This window comes from Corvus moneduloides, chromosome 5 (assembly GCF_009650955.1).
Source record: "Corvus moneduloides isolate bCorMon1 chromosome 5, bCorMon1.pri, whole genome shotgun sequence".
In the NCBI taxonomy this organism is placed as follows: Eukaryota; Metazoa; Chordata; class Aves; order Passeriformes; family Corvidae; genus Corvus; species Corvus moneduloides.
Genome location: NC_045480.1, coordinates 18,447,881 through 18,465,766, shown reverse-complemented (window position 1 = coordinate 18,465,766; position 17,886 = coordinate 18,447,881).

Here is a 17,886-nt window from a genome sequence, read left to right as displayed (position 1 = left end):
CTTCTAAAAAGTCTGTCCCCATCTTTCCTACAGGCCTCCTTTAGTTACTGAAAGGACACAATGAGGTCTCCCTGCAGCCTTCTCTTCTCCAGGCTGAGCAACACCAACTCTCTCACTGTCTTCATAGGAGAGGTGTTCCATCCCTCTGATCATTTGTGGCCCTCCCTTGGATTTGCTCCAACAGGTCAATGTCCTTCCTGTGCTGGGGACCACATAGCTGGTGGGGTCTCACTGGAACACTGGAGGGGGAGAATCACCTCCCTCAGCCTGCTGGCCACATTTCTTTTGATGCAGCCCAGGATGCAGTTTGCTTTCTAGGCTTCATGTACACACTATTGGCTCATGTCCAGATTTCCAACCTCCAGGAACCCCAAGTCCTCTGCAACGCTGGTTTCAATCCCTCCGTCCCCCAGCCTGTATTTATTCTGGGGGTTGCCATGACCAAGGTGCAGCACCTTGCATTTGGTCTTCAATCTCATGGGATTTCCTTGAGCCTGCATCTTGAGCTCTGCATAGCATTCTGTCCTTCAGTTCTGTCAACAGCACCACTCAGCTTGGTGTTGTTGGCAAATTTGCTGGGGGTGCACTCGATGCTTTCATCTATGTCATTAATGAAGATATTAAACTGTACTGGCCCCAGTATAGACTCCTGAGGGACACCACTTCTCACTGATCTCCATCCAGACATGGAATCATTGTCTGCTACCCTCTGGATGTGACCACACAACCAGCTCCTCATCCACCAAACAAAACAGTCCACTCATCAAATCCATCTCCCTCCAATTTAGAGAGAAGGATGTAGTGGGGAACCATGTCAAAGGCTTTACAGAAGTCCAGATAGATGGCACCTGTAGCTCTTTCTTAGTCCATTGATGGCACCTGTAGCTCTTTCTTAGTCCATTGACACAGTCATTCCATCAGAGAAGGCCACTAGGTTGCTCTTGGAAAGATTGGATGAGAAATTTCTATAGGTATCTTCATATTCCAGTTTTGCCATGTCATTGAGGTAGCCTAGGTAGAATTTGGTGGAAATCAAGGAAAGCAGGTGCCAGAAGTTTAATATAAGTAATATTGAAGTAGAGATTAGAAAACTAGAGATGGTGAGGCTGTAGACAAATGTTTAGTTACCTTGAGGGAAATAAATCACATTTTCTAAGCACAGAGATAAATCAATGTGAGATCAGGGAATCTGAGAGAACAAAAAATATCTTTCTAAATAAAGGAAAGGAATAGGAGTGATGGCATATGAAGTGTGAGTTTACTTAATTGCCGTGCAGAGAAAGTTCTAAGTGCCTTTCCAAGGTCACTCACAGAATGCAATCCACATCATTTTCCTTTCAAGAGTCACCCTAGTTTATGCTTAATTAAACGATGCAAGCTCTGCACACTCTAGAAAATGCCCTTTTTATTACATTGTAGGCAATTTGCATTTCTGAAGGGCATTTGGGGACCATGACATCACCAGAATGAAGGGCTACTGGTAGCATTGCTCCCATTTTTATTCATTTGTAATTGTTGACTTCTCCAAAGTTCATTTCTATTTCCTGTTTGGACATTAGCACTGGATTGTACAAGAATGCTCATTTTCCAACTTCAATGGCTGTTTCAGTTCTTCTGACTCAGCAGCCCCTTGGGGCTGACTCATCCTCCAGTTGCAGGTGTGCCCTGACACTTCATTCTTCATTTTAGTCCCATGAATTAAAGGCCAGTGGGTCAAGAAAGTACTCACCACCCAGAGCTGGTGGGGTCAATGTGGATGGAGCCTGGGCTAGCACATGGAAGGAGAGAGCTGCATATGGATTAATCTCTCTCTTCCGTTACTTTCTTTTTGGTCTTTCCAGTATGGAAAAAAGTTTTTCCAGAGTTTTACAGAAAACAATGAGGCCAGAATGGTGTAGGTTTATTTGGGATGCTTCTGAGAGTAAGCTAGAAATAGACATAGGAAACAGAAGTTAAATCAGCAACCCTGGTTAATAGCATCTGCCTACTATTTGTTTGCAAACCCTGAAGCCCAGGGGTCTCCTTGGATCCCCATTTTCTCTTGGTTCCTGCTGACAGCATTTTCTGACTCTGCTTTGTGCCATTAGCATCTAAGGAGAAAACTGCAGGCCTTTCATTTCAGAGGAAGGTTCATTACAATTATCTGTGCCTCTGTCACCTCAGGATCTGATTATGGTGCTGGGGTTGCACCTTGCGATAGTTACAATTAAGACTTAATGAAGTGAGTAACTACAGAGTCCTGCAGTTACTCCCCACAAACTTACTGCAGCTACCTGTACCTGAGGAATATTTACCACCCAACTTACATGATTTGTAATATTTGGAGCTTGTCCTATAAAACCCCACAGAGCTGGGACTGTGAAAGCCTGGGCAGCTCTCCTTCTCTGTCACAACACAGACTGCATGAGCTCGGAGCGTATTGCTGGCTGAAGATGGGTGCAGGTAGAATAAAAAAACCCCTACAAACAACAACATTCACTGCTTTTTGAGCTGGAAAATGATAAAGACATCCTTGATGACAACTGTGTGGAGAGGGCTGTGCTCACATCTACACTGAATTCCAGTTCCACCTCCTATGATAGAGCAGGTACAGAGGTGCAGGCAGCGGGTGTGCCTGAGCCAGCCCACTCCAGCATTGCAGGAGATACATGGCTCCCACATGATTTGTTTCAATGTGCATTAAGGATGTACCTGACCTAAGCCAATGGAATAAAGTGAAATAACAGAACACACTGACACTTTAATACCTTTTTGCCAGCCTTGGCTTAAAACAGAATGCACACATGTTCAGGCACACTTGCCAATCCTGTGCTGCCTTGCTAGTAACAAATAGTGATTGGTCTCTTTGCTTTTCTCAGACACGGATGAAGACAGATTTGGGGGTAAAAAGGAAGGTAATAGAGAGTTTATCTCCTTTCAGTTTTCTTTCTTTGCCTCTGTCTTCATAATTGCTGGGAGATTATTATGTCTGAATCATCAGACTTGAAGAACCATATGCCATTTCCCCTTAAATGATAGCTGAGATATTTATCTTTATTGTTGTAGGGTGTCTGGTAGCAACATCTGCAGGTCAGCTGGGGATAATTTGTCTTTTGATATTTTTGATAGACTATCAATGAGGGCCAGCTGGAGCCAATCATGGCCCTTTGGTGCGGTGGGCAGAGGAGAACAAAGAGGTTCTTGTAGCTTGGCACCAGTTACTTGCTGATGTGCTAACAGCTGTAGTGGGTAGAGGGATGAGAATTACCTTTTGAATTTGGGAGTTTATGAAGATGCTGAAAGCTCAAGGCTGCCAAATGGAGCTGTACGTATCTTTGTCATCTGGCCACAGGCACTGGGACTTTTCAGGGGGATCCACTTCAGTGAGCACTGAGAGGGAAGAATCCATTTGCAGTATGTGGACTGTAGAGAGAGCTGTGCAAATCAAAAAGAGCTCTCTGCAGTGAGAAATACTGCACATTTGCTGCAGTCATCAGTAGAGGCACACTAGATTCCTTAGGAAAAAATGCAGGAATTTTCACATTTTCAGCTGCTATTCAATTCCTTACTGGTGTTGTCTTTAGTGTTTGCTTTACTGAGACTCCTCTCCAGGTTTTAGTTAGTGAGCTGAATATTAATTGTGTCTTCTACCTTCGTTGTCCATGTTGGTCAGACCTGTGATAGGAAGGATCATCAGAGACAAGGCATCGTACAGATTAAATCAATTCCATGTCATTTGCAGCACCAAAGTGTTCCTAAGTATAGATTTAGCTTAGTGACCTTGTAGTGAATGTCAGCAGTCAGTTAAGTCACCACTCAGCACTGACACTGGAGCTATTTAGGAAGTAATGAGTTGGCACAGCACACTAACTTCTGGAATTACTGGGAGCTTGCTAATGTCTGATGCATGCCCCACATAGCGGTATAATTTAGGGAAGAGGGTGAGTCACTTGTACTGCTCCCAAGTGCAGCCCAAGGCACGAAGTTTGTCTTCACTAAAAACATCTCAGGTTCATCTATGAGTACCCTGCTGTACTTTGCCTTCACTTGTCTACACTGATAGCTAGCTCAGGATTTATCCTTTAAGCTGAAGAACACCAACTACCTGTAGTTATCCATGAACACTGACACTGAGGTATACATTGTAGAAATTATCTAGAGTGATAACAACCGTGACAAAATGGTCTTTCACGAGCCCTTTGATCTGAGGTAAGTCATGAGTTGCTGACAGTTTTCTCCCCATGGATGGGCTAAAGAGAAAGCTTATCAGGCTCTCTATTATTAGTACCAGCTTGAGTGATGGGAAAGCTAAACCCTACCCAATCCCAAGGGGAGACAGGGTCTGGATCCCAGTCCTAGTGCTCCCCAGAGCCCACACTTGGAAATGAGAATAGATAAGCAACCCCCGTTTTTTCTTGGAAGCTATGGGTGGTTATTTGACACAGGCAGCATCCAAGGGTTCCCAGGTCTTTGGGGGAAAGACAGAATGTTATAAGCAGTGGATTTAAATTCTTCCAAGCAATAGAAAATTGGAATAGGAACTCCTTGGGGAGCCACTGCTCCCACCTGGGGAGGGCACCAGCATGTGGCAACTGCTCCTCTAGCTTATTTTGTACAAAGCAAATTTCAGTCAGAAACACCTGATTTACATGAACAATTCAGAAAGATAAACTGGGAGGAAGATTGTTCCAGTTGGTGCAAACCCCAAGGGATGGGGTTTGGGCCTTCTCTTCCTTTACGTGGTAAAACCTGGTAATTGTTGTCACCAATAAACCAAGGCACAGCACAGTTACAAACTATTTTGTGTGGGAAAGCAGAAAGGATGCCTGGATGGTCACAGCACCTTTCCACACTCCCTGCTTTTTGCAGCATGATCTTGAGTAGGTACTGAAACGTGCCATCTTGGTGTGCTGGATGACCCTCCAGTTACAGGCATGACCTCCAGTAGGTATCAATCCTGCATAGTTCTGTATTTTTGTTTTGTGCTCTCAAATCAAAATACAGCTTCAGTCTGAGGTAGCTTCTGAGCAAGACAGACTACTTCTTTCACTGAGTATGTCAACAAATCAAATCTGAATTTGCTCAGTTTAAATATATTTTCAGAAAAATTCACTGTTGGATACATCCTATTACACAAGTGTCTGAAAATCAAAGGAAAAATGATTAGGAAAGGATCCTATCTTCTGGTTTCTTACTGTTTCTTTTCTCTGAAATCTTTCACATGCAGATGTTGATGGTTTGTCAAGCACACAAAAAACAGCTCAGTTTCTGCAGATGCAAGGAAATAGAATATCTAAAGAAATTGCAAAGAGTAGAAGCAAATGAAAGATCTTTTTCAATAATGTGCAAGGTTACAGAAAACAAAGATATTCATGAATCCTCTAAAACTGAATGCGAAGTAGTGAGATTGTATTTAACAAGAGAGCTTTCTTTTGTCTCTTTGTATTTAACCCCAAATTATTTATGTTCTCTCTCATGGTAGCAAATTCAATCCTTTGGAAACATATTTGCCTTTAGCACATAATATCCATCACAATAAAATATATGACATTTGTTGTCAAGACCTGTATGAGTGTTATAGATGGAAATTGAAGGTAAAGAAGAGCTGGTTTATTATACCATGAGTTCAGCACACCAAACTACTTAACCTCTTGTCTTTAGTCTTTCGTTCTTCAGGTCAGCACACTTTTGAAGTGTTGCCAAGATTACATACTCCTTTTGCATGGACTAGAGATTGCGCAGTAGTGGCCTCTGTGCCCAGTTAAAGTCTGGACTGAAAAATGACTGCATGTTGCTAGGGATTTCTGCCTCATCCTGCTTGGCTGCCTACAGAGAAAGACCATGCAGGTAGTGATTACTAACAGGTTGTTAAACACCTTTCAAGAAATCATATGCAAGAACAACTTCAAGTGGTGCACACTGCGGTTGGTTTTCCTCCAGGCTGACGGTTAGGTAGGTAAGACAAGCACCAAGAGCAACACGTTTGATCCATGTGATTGCAACACTGCTGGGGACCAAGAGGATTGGGAGACCAGGGAAATTTGCCTACCTGACAGGGGCTCATGGCTGAGGCAAAGTACTGCATTAACATTTCTGGACTGTTAGATCCTCAGGTCTCCACCCTGCACATGGCTTTTTTGGGCTGGGCATCATTGCACCGCTCACTGATGCAGGTGTGCCACCATGCTTCAGTGACTGTAAATTTGGTGTCCTTGGCAGAAGTTTCAAAAGTAAAGAGGTCCTCCTTTTTGCTTTCTGACTCTTTGGGATGAAAAGATTATTTTAAAGATTTTTCCTTCCCTAGTTCTCAGTTCCTCTGTTGGCACTTCAGATTTATGATAAGCAACATGGGGTCATGAGCAGCTCAGGTAGTGGACGGAGCCCTGTTCTGGAGACAGAGGTGGTTTCTGAGCAGGCAGACCGCACAGTGTGCTCAGCTGTCTCCGCTTCTCTCTTGATGAAGCTCAGACCCAGAGAGAGAGTGGAGTAACCACGCAGATGTGAACCTCTGCAGAGATGGTGCTGGCTGGGCAGGACAGCAGAGCTGGACTTCAGTAAGTTCTCAGCTGTTTAACTTCATAATAAATTGCATAATTATGGTAGTTCAAGAAGTGACTTGGGGTTCTTCAGGTGGGAAACAGACCTGCAAATACCAAAGGACTACTGCTGCAAATAGTGAGGAGGGAAGAGTGGATGGGGACGGAGAGTGGCCTAAGAGCTATTGTCACATGGATGGGAAGGAATCTAAACCAGATATTAAAGAGGGGGAATGGATATTTTCTTCCTGTGTATTTGTACATGCTTTCCTGCTGAGCTTCTGAGCTTTCTGAGCTTCTGACTGTATTCACTTCTGTCAGGCAAGATATCTGTCTTCGTAAACAGCTTCAGGGAATACAGTCAGATGTTTTGGACACCCACAATGGGTGCATTCAGTCTTCTGGGGCTTCAGGATGCAGGTTTAGCCCATTCTGTTACTCATTTTGTTGCTATAAGTACCCCAAACCATAACAATCTGACATCATGGCAATGTAGTCAAATATTCCCAAAACAGTAGTGGAATACACAGCAGATTTCAGGCACTGCATCTTTCCACCTAAGACTTACATCTTACCCCCTTGTGTGGTTGAGGATAATGGAAATTTGAGACAATATTTTCAGGCAGTTTCTCTTCTAGTACTGCTGTGCAGTTCTGAAAGGTCTTTCACTCTGAACCCTGAATTATCTATGCCCCCAGAACTGCAAGAAAAATATGCTTAAGAAAACCACAAAAAAGTAAACATTGGACTTTTTCCCTTGTGATTTTCCTCACTATTGGTCTAGTTTATGCTTCCAAAGACCACCCATTTATTTCTTCCTGGCTGTTAAAGCTCCTTTTCTCTTTTATTCCCTCTTCCTACAGGTCTTTCACCCTACAGCTGGTGTGGACAGCTAAGATCAGAGAAAGAAAAAATGAATGGAAGAGAAAAAGGTGAAAGACCTCTACCAGGCATCTCTTGCGAAAGGGAATTTGAGGTACCTCTGTGGTATGAGGGTAAGAAGGTGTTTCAAGAGGTCTTCTTGTCTTTGTCTTTGTTGTCTGTCATAAGTATTACTGCAGGGGAGTGAAGCAAAGTTGAAGAGGTAGTCTGAAATCATTCCTGGGACTACATCTCTCAAGCCTTTATGGGGTAGTAGCATTCAAATGGGGCTGGCTTTTCCCAGTCTCTGCTAGCCCCATTTGAACGGGAACCTCTCATCCCATTCCCAACCGCAGGCTGAGCCACGTGAGCATTTTTCAGCAAAGTAACTCCCATGGGCACTTCTTGCCCCCTCTGTATTGATTTGATTACTAGGCTGGACTGAGCAACATCATCTTCTCAGAGCAACCTGACATCACTGGGAGGGTGCAGTGGCTGGTTTCCAAACCCTGCAGCAGGGAGCACTGGGGCATAAGAGCTGACTTACAGAATCGTCCTGATACACAGTGACAAAGGAAGCAAGGACATCAGTCACAAAAAGACCAGGGCTTTGACAGTGACAGCTGATGATCTACAGCAGCTGCATTTGGTTTGCAGTCAGTTCATGCTACACTTCAGATGTTTATGTGTCTTTTTGGGATTTTTTCTCTTTTTATCATATCCACGGAATTATGCACATTGTTCCAGTTGCTGTGTATATTCCAGCCTGAAAAATTGTTCTCTTTCAAATCCCTGGTGGCCTGCTAAAGCCCCAAAACAAGCTGCAAGGATTAATTCCTCCCCAGATAAGATTTTCCTAAACCCTAACAGATAATTTATTTGAAGTTTAATTTTAGTCTGTTATTACACGCACGGGCCTTATCTTCATTCAGAGTCGTTAGCAAAATTAAACAAGCCTCTGCAAACAGGAAAGGGAAGCATAAAAGAGCCCTAGCACATAAGTGACACAGAGTTAAAGGCACTAATGGTAGGCTTATGCAGTGCTGGCAAGTCTGAGCCCTCAAGGAACTTGTGATTTGTCATGTTCTTCATGACCTCTGAAGCAGGGATACATCCTGCCCTCTGGGATCTCATGATGCTCAAGTTCCCTCTGCCATGATCCATGATAGGGTACTTAAGCCCTGCCCCTCCTTCTAGTTCACAGGATGCCTCACTCCACGGTTTCCCAACTCTTGTCCTTCTCCCTACATTGCAGCAGCTCTGCGTTTGCTCCCTTAGATGCCAAAGAAATTACAGCAGCTGTGCTCAGCGGAACAAAGAGAAGAAAAAGCAAGGCCACATCACATCTTGTGTAATCCATGAAATGGAATCCTTGAAATGTTCACTGTATCGGTGGTACCACTGGTTGAAGTCTGTCCTAACTGCTTTGCACGGTGGATCCATATCCCCACCAGGGAGCTGAACTCTTCCCTTCTACCCATCATGACACAGGAGCGGGGGGGAAGATCATCTCCCTTTTGCATCACTCTGTAAATAGGATTTGGACCCTCAGTCTCAAGGTATAGAAGGGTGCCTGAACATGTTAGCACTGCAGTGTATTCCTGATCAGGGTGATGTTTAAGGCAGTATCTAGACAGCTGCCACATTTGTGCTATTTCACCTCAGCCAACAATGGCTGAACCAGAGCTTAGCTGAGAATGTTGTACTTCATATATAGTCTTGTCATTACAAAAAGCAATAGTCTTTTCAGGAAGTGCTCTGAAAGTCTCCCTTCTCCAATTGCAGTTGTATAAAAATTCCAGACCTAGAAAGAGAAAAGGGACTGCTATTACTAGTGACTTTAACCAATCTGGAAAAGGAACAATGCTGCTGGTCTCTGTCTTTAAATCAGTTTCTTTCTTCTTTAGCACCACTATGACCACCTAGGTCCCTCTAGAGAGTACATGACTAATTCTGCTGTGCTGGAGCTGAAAGGGTTACTTGGAGCTCTTCAACTTAGGAATATGCTTAGGCCTCAGGACAGGATGCTGAAGACCTGAGTTGCATTTTCTACTCTTCAGCAAGTCCATAGGTCCATGATAAAGTCACTTAGGGCTAGACTGAGAGGAATGTCAGGAGAACTCCAATATGTTCCTTAAGCATGCAGCCAAACAGCCTGAGGGCTGCCCTGACCTCTTCCATGGCTCATAGGTAGAAGCAGGCACCTCAGAAGAGATGAGAAATTGTGGTGGCCATGATCATATTTCCTAATCATCCACACATATCATCAATGTAGTCATCTAATTTATTATTTACCTATGGGTATAAAAAATAATTATGATTAATAGAATTGCTAATTTTTAAAGAAAATACCATAATTCAGACTCTCTTTGTTAATCAGTTCAACAAAAATTAAGCAAGCCAGTCTAGATTAAGCTAGTACCGTAATCTCCCATCCACACACTCTACCTATATGTAATAATATATATCCATTTATAAATGCATTTATAACTGTTAACTAGCTATTTCAGTGGTTACAGGTCTGCCACATATGTTTTAAGGACAAAGTAAAAGAGAGTGAATATCACTAGGTCCTCATATTTCTCATAAACATGAAAAATCTAGTGCATTTCTACCACAGAAATGAAGAATTGTAAATCCTTGTAAAGGCAGCCTTGTGGCATGGGAAATCCTGTATCTGAACGCCAATGTGATGCATCAATAAAAACCATTGAATTCAGCTATTACTTTTGTTGATGGAGAATTGACTGTGTAATTTCATTTAGGGCAGCCTGCAAAAAGAAGCTCTAATAGCCAGAAAATGTCTTCATTTTCCCTGCCTTGTAATATGGATAGGTCTGTGTAGAGTTAGATGGAACAGAGAAAAATATTTCTCCTGATTAAGTATTACACAGCAAAAGAACAAGAGTCAACAGACACAAGTTGCTGTAATGGACATTCTGGTTAGATAGAATCACAGAACACGTAATGTTGGGAGGACCCCATTGGGTCATCACTTTCTTCTATCATCAGGTAAAAGGAAATAAATTCATTCAGTGTGGTGAAACACTGCACCATGTTGCCCAAGGAGGTTGTAGGATCTCTGTCCTTGGAGACACTCAGAACTAGACTTTACAAAGCCTTGCTAACCTGACCTAACTTTGACATCACCCGTGCTTTGAGCAAGATGTTGGACCAAATGAGCTCCAGAGGTCATTTTTATAGTTCTATGATTTTATGATAGCCACAAAAGTGCTTTTGACGCATTAGTTGACAAGACTTTTTATATTACCAAGAGGGAACAGCATGTTTTAGCTCATGTACATGAATACACACACTATGCTGGAGGTCTAAAGGCAGCACAAAAAATACCATATGGACTTCAAATACCTACATGCAATTTCACAAATTCAGAGAGCAGCCTCCTGCTGCTCTGTCATGAGTGTGGCTGTTCCCTAGAGGTTAGACCACGTCTTTGTAGAGCATCTCACAGACTGAGTTCTATAGGTACTGGAAGTACCTATAGAAAATTGGAAGTAATTTAATAAGAATTATATTTTCTGGCTTTCTCCTTGCACTAATTTTTAGAGCTCCCCCCCCCGCCCCCTTTTTTTTTCCCCTGGAAAGTATATACTACCTCCAAACAGGCTAGGTAGTATTATGTTCCTCTAAGAGGTCACTGAAATCGGTCCAGTTCTTAAGAGATTATTAGCAGCAAGTCACATTTCCAAATAATTTATTTCCACAATATTTTCCACAAATAATTTGGAGGGTTTTTTCTTTTCATTAACAATATGAGCTATTTTAATAGCAAAACTATTAAGAAATAGTATATATTCAAGTTGTTGTGAAAGCATTACAGCAAATCTACCACTGCATGTGTGTTCCTCCTTAGCTTGCACAGTCATGCCAGCTTGTTTGCTGTAAACAGTAACAGCATGTTGTAACTTCATACTGGGAAAAGGAAAAAAGCATTTTCAACAGCAATCTGAGTAAGACTGTAAACAACATAACAAGCTGTGGAAAGACTAAAGTGTTGCTCTCCTGCTGAACAAAGACCACTAAACACAGATAAGCAAGGTAAGGTACCTGGGTACCAATACGGCTAGTGAAGATAGGGGCTGAATCTGCATTTCTCTGCTATGGAACTACACAAACCCTGTGAGATGCAAAGCATGCCTTTCATAGACTGAAAGACATTCTGATTCAAACTAAACATTGTAACTCATTCTCATTAGAAGCAAGTTAGGTAATTTAGATTAGTCTCAGGTAATTTTAGGTCTCCAAATCCAAGGTTCAAGGGACCAAGGAAAAGTCTTCCTGCATTTCAGCATCTTGCTTTCTTTCATATGCCTCTAAACACTTGGAAAATGTGATCTAGTGGAAACTCAGGATTCAGAGACAAGGAGGCAGAAAACCCTGCAATGTTGTGACTCTGGTAAGCAGATGACAGGGCAGCAGGGAAATACCAGATATTTGGATTGCCAATGATGTTGATACCAAGACTGATTTCTCTTTACTGCAATAACTTTTTATATAATTGAAACCTTTTTTCTTCTTTTTACTTCTGTACTAGTCATTTAGAATCTCAGCTAAGCTGTTAGTTTTTGTGGGGAATCTAGTCCTCATGGTGGTAGCACTGGACAGTCAACTATGTGAAAGCACACTTCAATAAATCTTTATGCCAACAGAGCTCTGGGATCAATCAAAACTTCACATGCTGTCCAAATAAACCATATTTGCAGACCTTTTGGGCTTGATCCAAAAGAAAAACAGTGCTTCAAACACCTCAGACATTTTGGGAGGTAAGTTCAAACTCTCACTCTAACGTGGGGTCACCTTTAACAACTTTATTTTTGGAAAAAAAATTCTCTCTGATCAGGAGCCTGGTCCTGAAATCTATAATGGGATCTGATTTGTGTGGTTTGATTTCATCTGGGGTTTTAAGACTGTTGGTTCTTATTTTCTCATGTGCTATTGATTTGTGTTCTCTGACTGAATAAGCACAAGATTCATTTACATGAATAACCCCTGAGGCTTGAAATGCCCCAATACTCTAACAGAACACCTAATTTTTATTTATTTTTTTGTGGCAGTGTATTTTCCCCCACTGGTTACTAACTGCTCTCATCCTAACATTATGCCAGTGTAAAACCTGGGAGCTGATTTAAATCTTCACCTTAAAAAGAAAAGACAAATGGTAGCTGTACTAGCAAGCATGAACCCAACAGGAGATGCTATAGGGGGGTTCACTTCCACATGGCCTCTTGCTGGTGTGGTACACACGGTCCAGGTCAGACACACGAACACAGCCTCACTGCCCACAAGATGTCTGTGGGAGAACATCTCAGGTGCAGCCTGAGTGGGACAGGACAGCTCTTTGCCCCTTACGTAGAGAAGCCATAGGGTAAATGGTATCCTGCGGACTGCTCAACTTCAAGAAGGTTTTCCATCCTTTCATCATAAATTGCTTTTCCCTGTATCTTCTGCTACTATGCTAAGTTATTGTAAATTTCAGAAAAAGTATGCTATATGTGGAATGGATCCTTGAACAGGGAATGTTTAATAGAATTGGCAATACTACTGCTGCTCACTCGGAGCCCAAAAATTATGAATCAGACCCCTGAAAAGTCACAAAATCCTGCCATTTTTTACGTACATGTAGGATCATGTAACACCCCTGATTCTGTGCGTTGTTTGCACAGTGTGCAGCTTGCTCTTCTATGCCAGGACCACTCCACATGGGCTGGGAGCTGAGCAGCTTGGTCTCCATCATTCTGAGAATCTCTCTCTCCTCAGCTTTCCTCTGCTGCTTTCTCCTGTTGCTTGTGAGGTGTTTAGTGCCTGTACTCAGACTTGCTTGCTGGCAGGTAATGCCCTAGTGCTTTGACTCTGCCACGGGAACAAGATTTCAGCTCAGCTTGGTGTTGTCCAAGTTGCTTCTGCACCCTTTGTAAGTTATTAAGAGGCTGCTTCTTTTACCTGTCAGCCTCTGTTTGGCTGCCTTTTAGTCTCTGAAAGGATTAAAACCACCATTACTCTCCCTCTTGCTCTGCATTGTGCCTGTCCTTCATCACTTGTGCTACTTGGCGAGGAGGCATTCCCTACTGAGCCATTCTGGAGCTGCACACCAGCACCACTGCCTGACCTGCTCTGTGTGCTTGGACTGGCCATGCTTTGTATCACATGCTTGAACACATCTCCTGCTGCTGTGAAAAGAGGGCAGTCCAGCTCCCACAGCCAGAACATAACACACCACCAATAACACACATCCTGGTGTATGAGGGCAAGAACCACCCTCTGGCTTTATCCCAAGTAATAGCTTCCTTTCCTTTTTAGCTTTTTAATTTTCTTTTTTTGTCTCTCGAGGTGGAGCCAGTATTGTCTTCATATGTTAAACTGTTCCCATTGTGTTCTCAGAGGGATGTTCAATGCACTTGGCTTAGCTCAAGCCTATACTTTTCACATCCCTGGCTTTTTATGGTAGGTATTCATCTTGTTTGGTCAATTCTTGCGCTGACATTAGCTGACATTTTTTGAAGTCCTGCCTCATACACCCAACCCACACTCATAGGGAGCAGAGTGAATTCTCTGTGAGAGCCACAGATTGATCTGAGGGACCCAGCTCATGTGTATCGCTCCTGGGAAAGGTGATGGTCCAACAGCACCCTGACAGACCCATGTTTGTCACACACAGCCTGTGCTTGCGCCTCGGTCTGAGCGTGAGGCTCAGGCTGCTGCCAGTAGTTACTTTTGTGGTCTGACTTTATCCTTGGCTTGTGTTACTGGAGGCTCATGTAGGATGTGCTGTAGTGCCTCGCAAGTGCTCTGCAGTGGCTTCTGATCCAGCTGCACATGTAGCTCATGCCCAAAAGAAACCGTCAGACTTACACAAGAGACAATGGTCCTCACTGCCCTCGTTTGCCAATGAGATTGGAACCACAGACTGGCCAGTGGCAGATCTGGGGATTCAGGCAAGGAAAGCCTCTCCAGTCTGGAGTTTTATAGTTACGAACTAGTTCCTCAGTCACACCCTGCTCAAAGGCAGACACATGAAGTCAGATAGAAAAAGGGCCCATCTAGAGTCAAAGAGCAGAAAGAAAAGTAAAAACAAAGAAGAGGAGAAAGATACAATGCAACAAAACAAGGGAGATTTAGAGTAGATTCATTGTAAAGAGGAAGAGGATGGGAAAGGGAAGCCGAAATCTAGAAAATTACTCAGTAGGCTAATAAAGAGCATGTTCTCAGATGTCAATTGTCCTTCAGTTCAACTTTTATGCTTTTATTTAGAGTTAAGACAAGGAAGGTGGACTTGTCGGCATATAGCAAGCTATTTTTTTGTGCTTTTCTCTTATCTTGCAGATGTAGGGATAATATTTTCTGTATTACTTGTGGGCTATCTCTACTCAATTCTGATGTAACCATGCCACAGAATGCAAAAACTTCAATAACTCCTGTCTCAAAAAGAAGGATTGAAACCTTGGCTAAGGCCAATGAATAACTCTATTTCACTTCAGTGAAAATTCAGGATTTCATCTCAGACATGAAGGTTGTTCAATATTGAGAGTTCTGTGAACTTCAGGTAATCACCAAAGCCAGATCTTGGGATTCAGGTGTTTTTTTCCGTAGAAACTAATGTAAGTTGGCAGGAGTTTCTCCCATTCCTCATAAAGCAGGGAGGCTGTTCCAGGGTTAGTAAAAAATAAGCTGCAGTTCTTCTTATTTTGAAGCATTTCTCTGTGTGGTGTAGCAGGGGTAGGTTTCACAAAGGTGATTAGAAAACAAGCATTTGTACACAGGACTTTCAATGAGGACGTTATCTCCTCTAATCCGAGAATTCTCTTTTTTCCTGGCTTGGGGGCGAAGCACTTTATAGACAAACACAAAGGCAAAACAGCCGTGTGCTCTGAATAACTCACATTCAAATTAGACTGACAACATAATGAAAGCTGAATAATGTTATATTTGGAAGTCATTGATAAAAATCATCCTCAGCTCGTATCTTGAGAGGATAGTAGGATGAGTGGTTATCTATGCCTCTGCTACTCTGCTTCTTCTTTCACAGTCATTTTCTTTTCTCATCTTGCCTGGCACTCTTCAAAAATAGCCTCTTTAAGATATGAAATTTATCTTCATTTAAAAAAAAAAAAAATCCTCCTAACTTTCCTGGATGGAGTCTTATAGTGCTCCAATAATGTTTGAGAGTTGGTGTACTCAAATCCTCACTGATTTCCAGGATGGGTCTTAAATCACACATTATATACTCTTATCCACCAATACTCTGCTCTGGATTTACAGTTCCAGTTAAAGTTAGATCTGTGAAGGAAGATGACATCTTGCTGCTCCCCATCCTTTTAAAATACCAAATCAATTTAAGGGTTTAACTTATTGTTATAGTTTATCCTGAACCGTCTGAATCCGTTCATTGAATTTTAGCTATAGCTATACAAAATTCTATACAGTGAAATTGTTTGGCCATACTGAGAATGTCTACGCCATGATCCATCACTGCCACTGACTGCCAGCAATAAAGAAATCCTCCTTTATTCTCCATTCATTTAAGTGAATCTCTGAAACTACTATTGAACACCAGGCGTACAGCTTACTAGGCTTTAATTTTTTTCTTCTTCTTTTAAGGAGCACTTAATATTTACCTGAAATGCACTTCATTGTTGAGTGTCTTCAGAGCTGTCAAAAAGAGACATTGGGAAGACCCAACGAAATACAGACTTGTAAGACTGACTGTAGTAGTGAGCAGGATAATGGAAACATTTATAAGGCAGATTACAATTCATTTAGGAATGTGATTTAGTAAAGGGAAAGCTGCCTGGTTCTGCTAAAAGAAGATCATGTATGACAAATGTATTAGGGTCATTTCAAGGCATTGCTGAACTGATAAAGAGGAAATCGTTGACATAATTCATCCAGATTTCAGGAAAGTATTTGTTACACGCTGTACAGGAGATCGATTTACAACGTCAGAAAGCTGAGCATAGGGGACAACTCTTGAAATGGAATACAAATTGGTTGAGGTGCAAGAAACAGATGGCGTCAGTAAAATGAAACCATTCAGGGTGCGATGAGGTACGGATTTGCCTGAACATGAATACCGAATACCACATGATTCAGGTCTCAAGCCATTTGTAGCGCTAGGAATGTGGACATGGGCAGGTCTTCACTGCTTTGGAATGAAGAGACTTGCAAACCACTCTGGGGTGATTGATTGAAAACAACCATGAAAATGCAAATCATAGTGGAGAAACCCATGCAGTAAATGCATTTCTCAAGTCCTCTATGGACAGGAGAAAAATGCCTAAAATTCACAGGTGATTAACCACTTCTACCTGCTTTTAAACACCATCTGTGCACCTTGTTAAATACCAAATTGAAACAGATACAGTTTCCTGGTTTGTCAGAATCTGCCCAACCACTAAAGTTGAAAAAAATGACATTGTGCTGTTAGTGAAACCCATGCACAGTGCAGAATTGGAAGGCTGGAGAGTGCAGAGCACACTCTTCATCAGCAAAATGTCCAAGCAAGTGCCTTAATAACCAGGCTTTGACTTCTTCTTACTGAGTGGATTTTTTTCTCCTTGATTTAGGAATAGACTGAGAAACAGCCTAGAATTGAGTACAAATATGACTGAGCACAGCAAACTCAGAGGAGGGTCCTAGAAACTAGCAATGTTCCAATAAAGACTCATTCTCTGTGTACACAGATTGGCTCAAACATGAAATGAGGGGCTAGATAACTCAATACACTCTGTTAGATGATACGTTACTGCTTCTTTTAAAGGAGAAAGGCTACACATCTTAAAGTTTTGATGGGAATTAGGCACATCATAGCATTTAAAGTTCCACCATGGGACTCAGCTTCTAGCCATAAAGTTGCTTGAACAGTGTGATGCTTTTGGACCCCACCTCCAATGATGAAAGCATTACTTAATTTTATTTATTCCACCATTTAAATTATGTATTTCTCAAAAACAAAGATACTTCTACTTAACGAGAATATTGATATAAAACCTTGAAGTCTGTGACAGAGAAAACCCTTCATGAAGGAAATATTTCTGGCAAAAACATGTAGAGTTTGACCTATTCAGCTGAGATCTGAGTGTCTTTGTCTCCTTATTTTTGAATACCAAACCAAATTGGTAGTACACACCCACAAAACTACCTCTTGTGCTCTGTTGGCAGATGTAAATGTAGATGTAAACCAGATGGCTAAAGAAAGTACCATAGATATGCGTAGCATATACAAATTAATTGAAATCCATTTTTTCATTCGTTTCAATATGCTTGGCATAAAATTGCAATTCAGAAGCTGTTTCATAATTTTTATTTGTCCCTACAAGCTGCTTCTGGAGAACAAGGCAAGGGCCAGGGAGAGACACTTCAGCCTGTGATTGCTGCCCACTGCTAAATACAAGTCAGAGCCCTCAGCCATTATCTTATCTAGTTTTATGGAGTTCTTGGTACTGACTGATGCCTCCACCACTTGTCAGAGAGAATAAGTAAACATACCATCCAC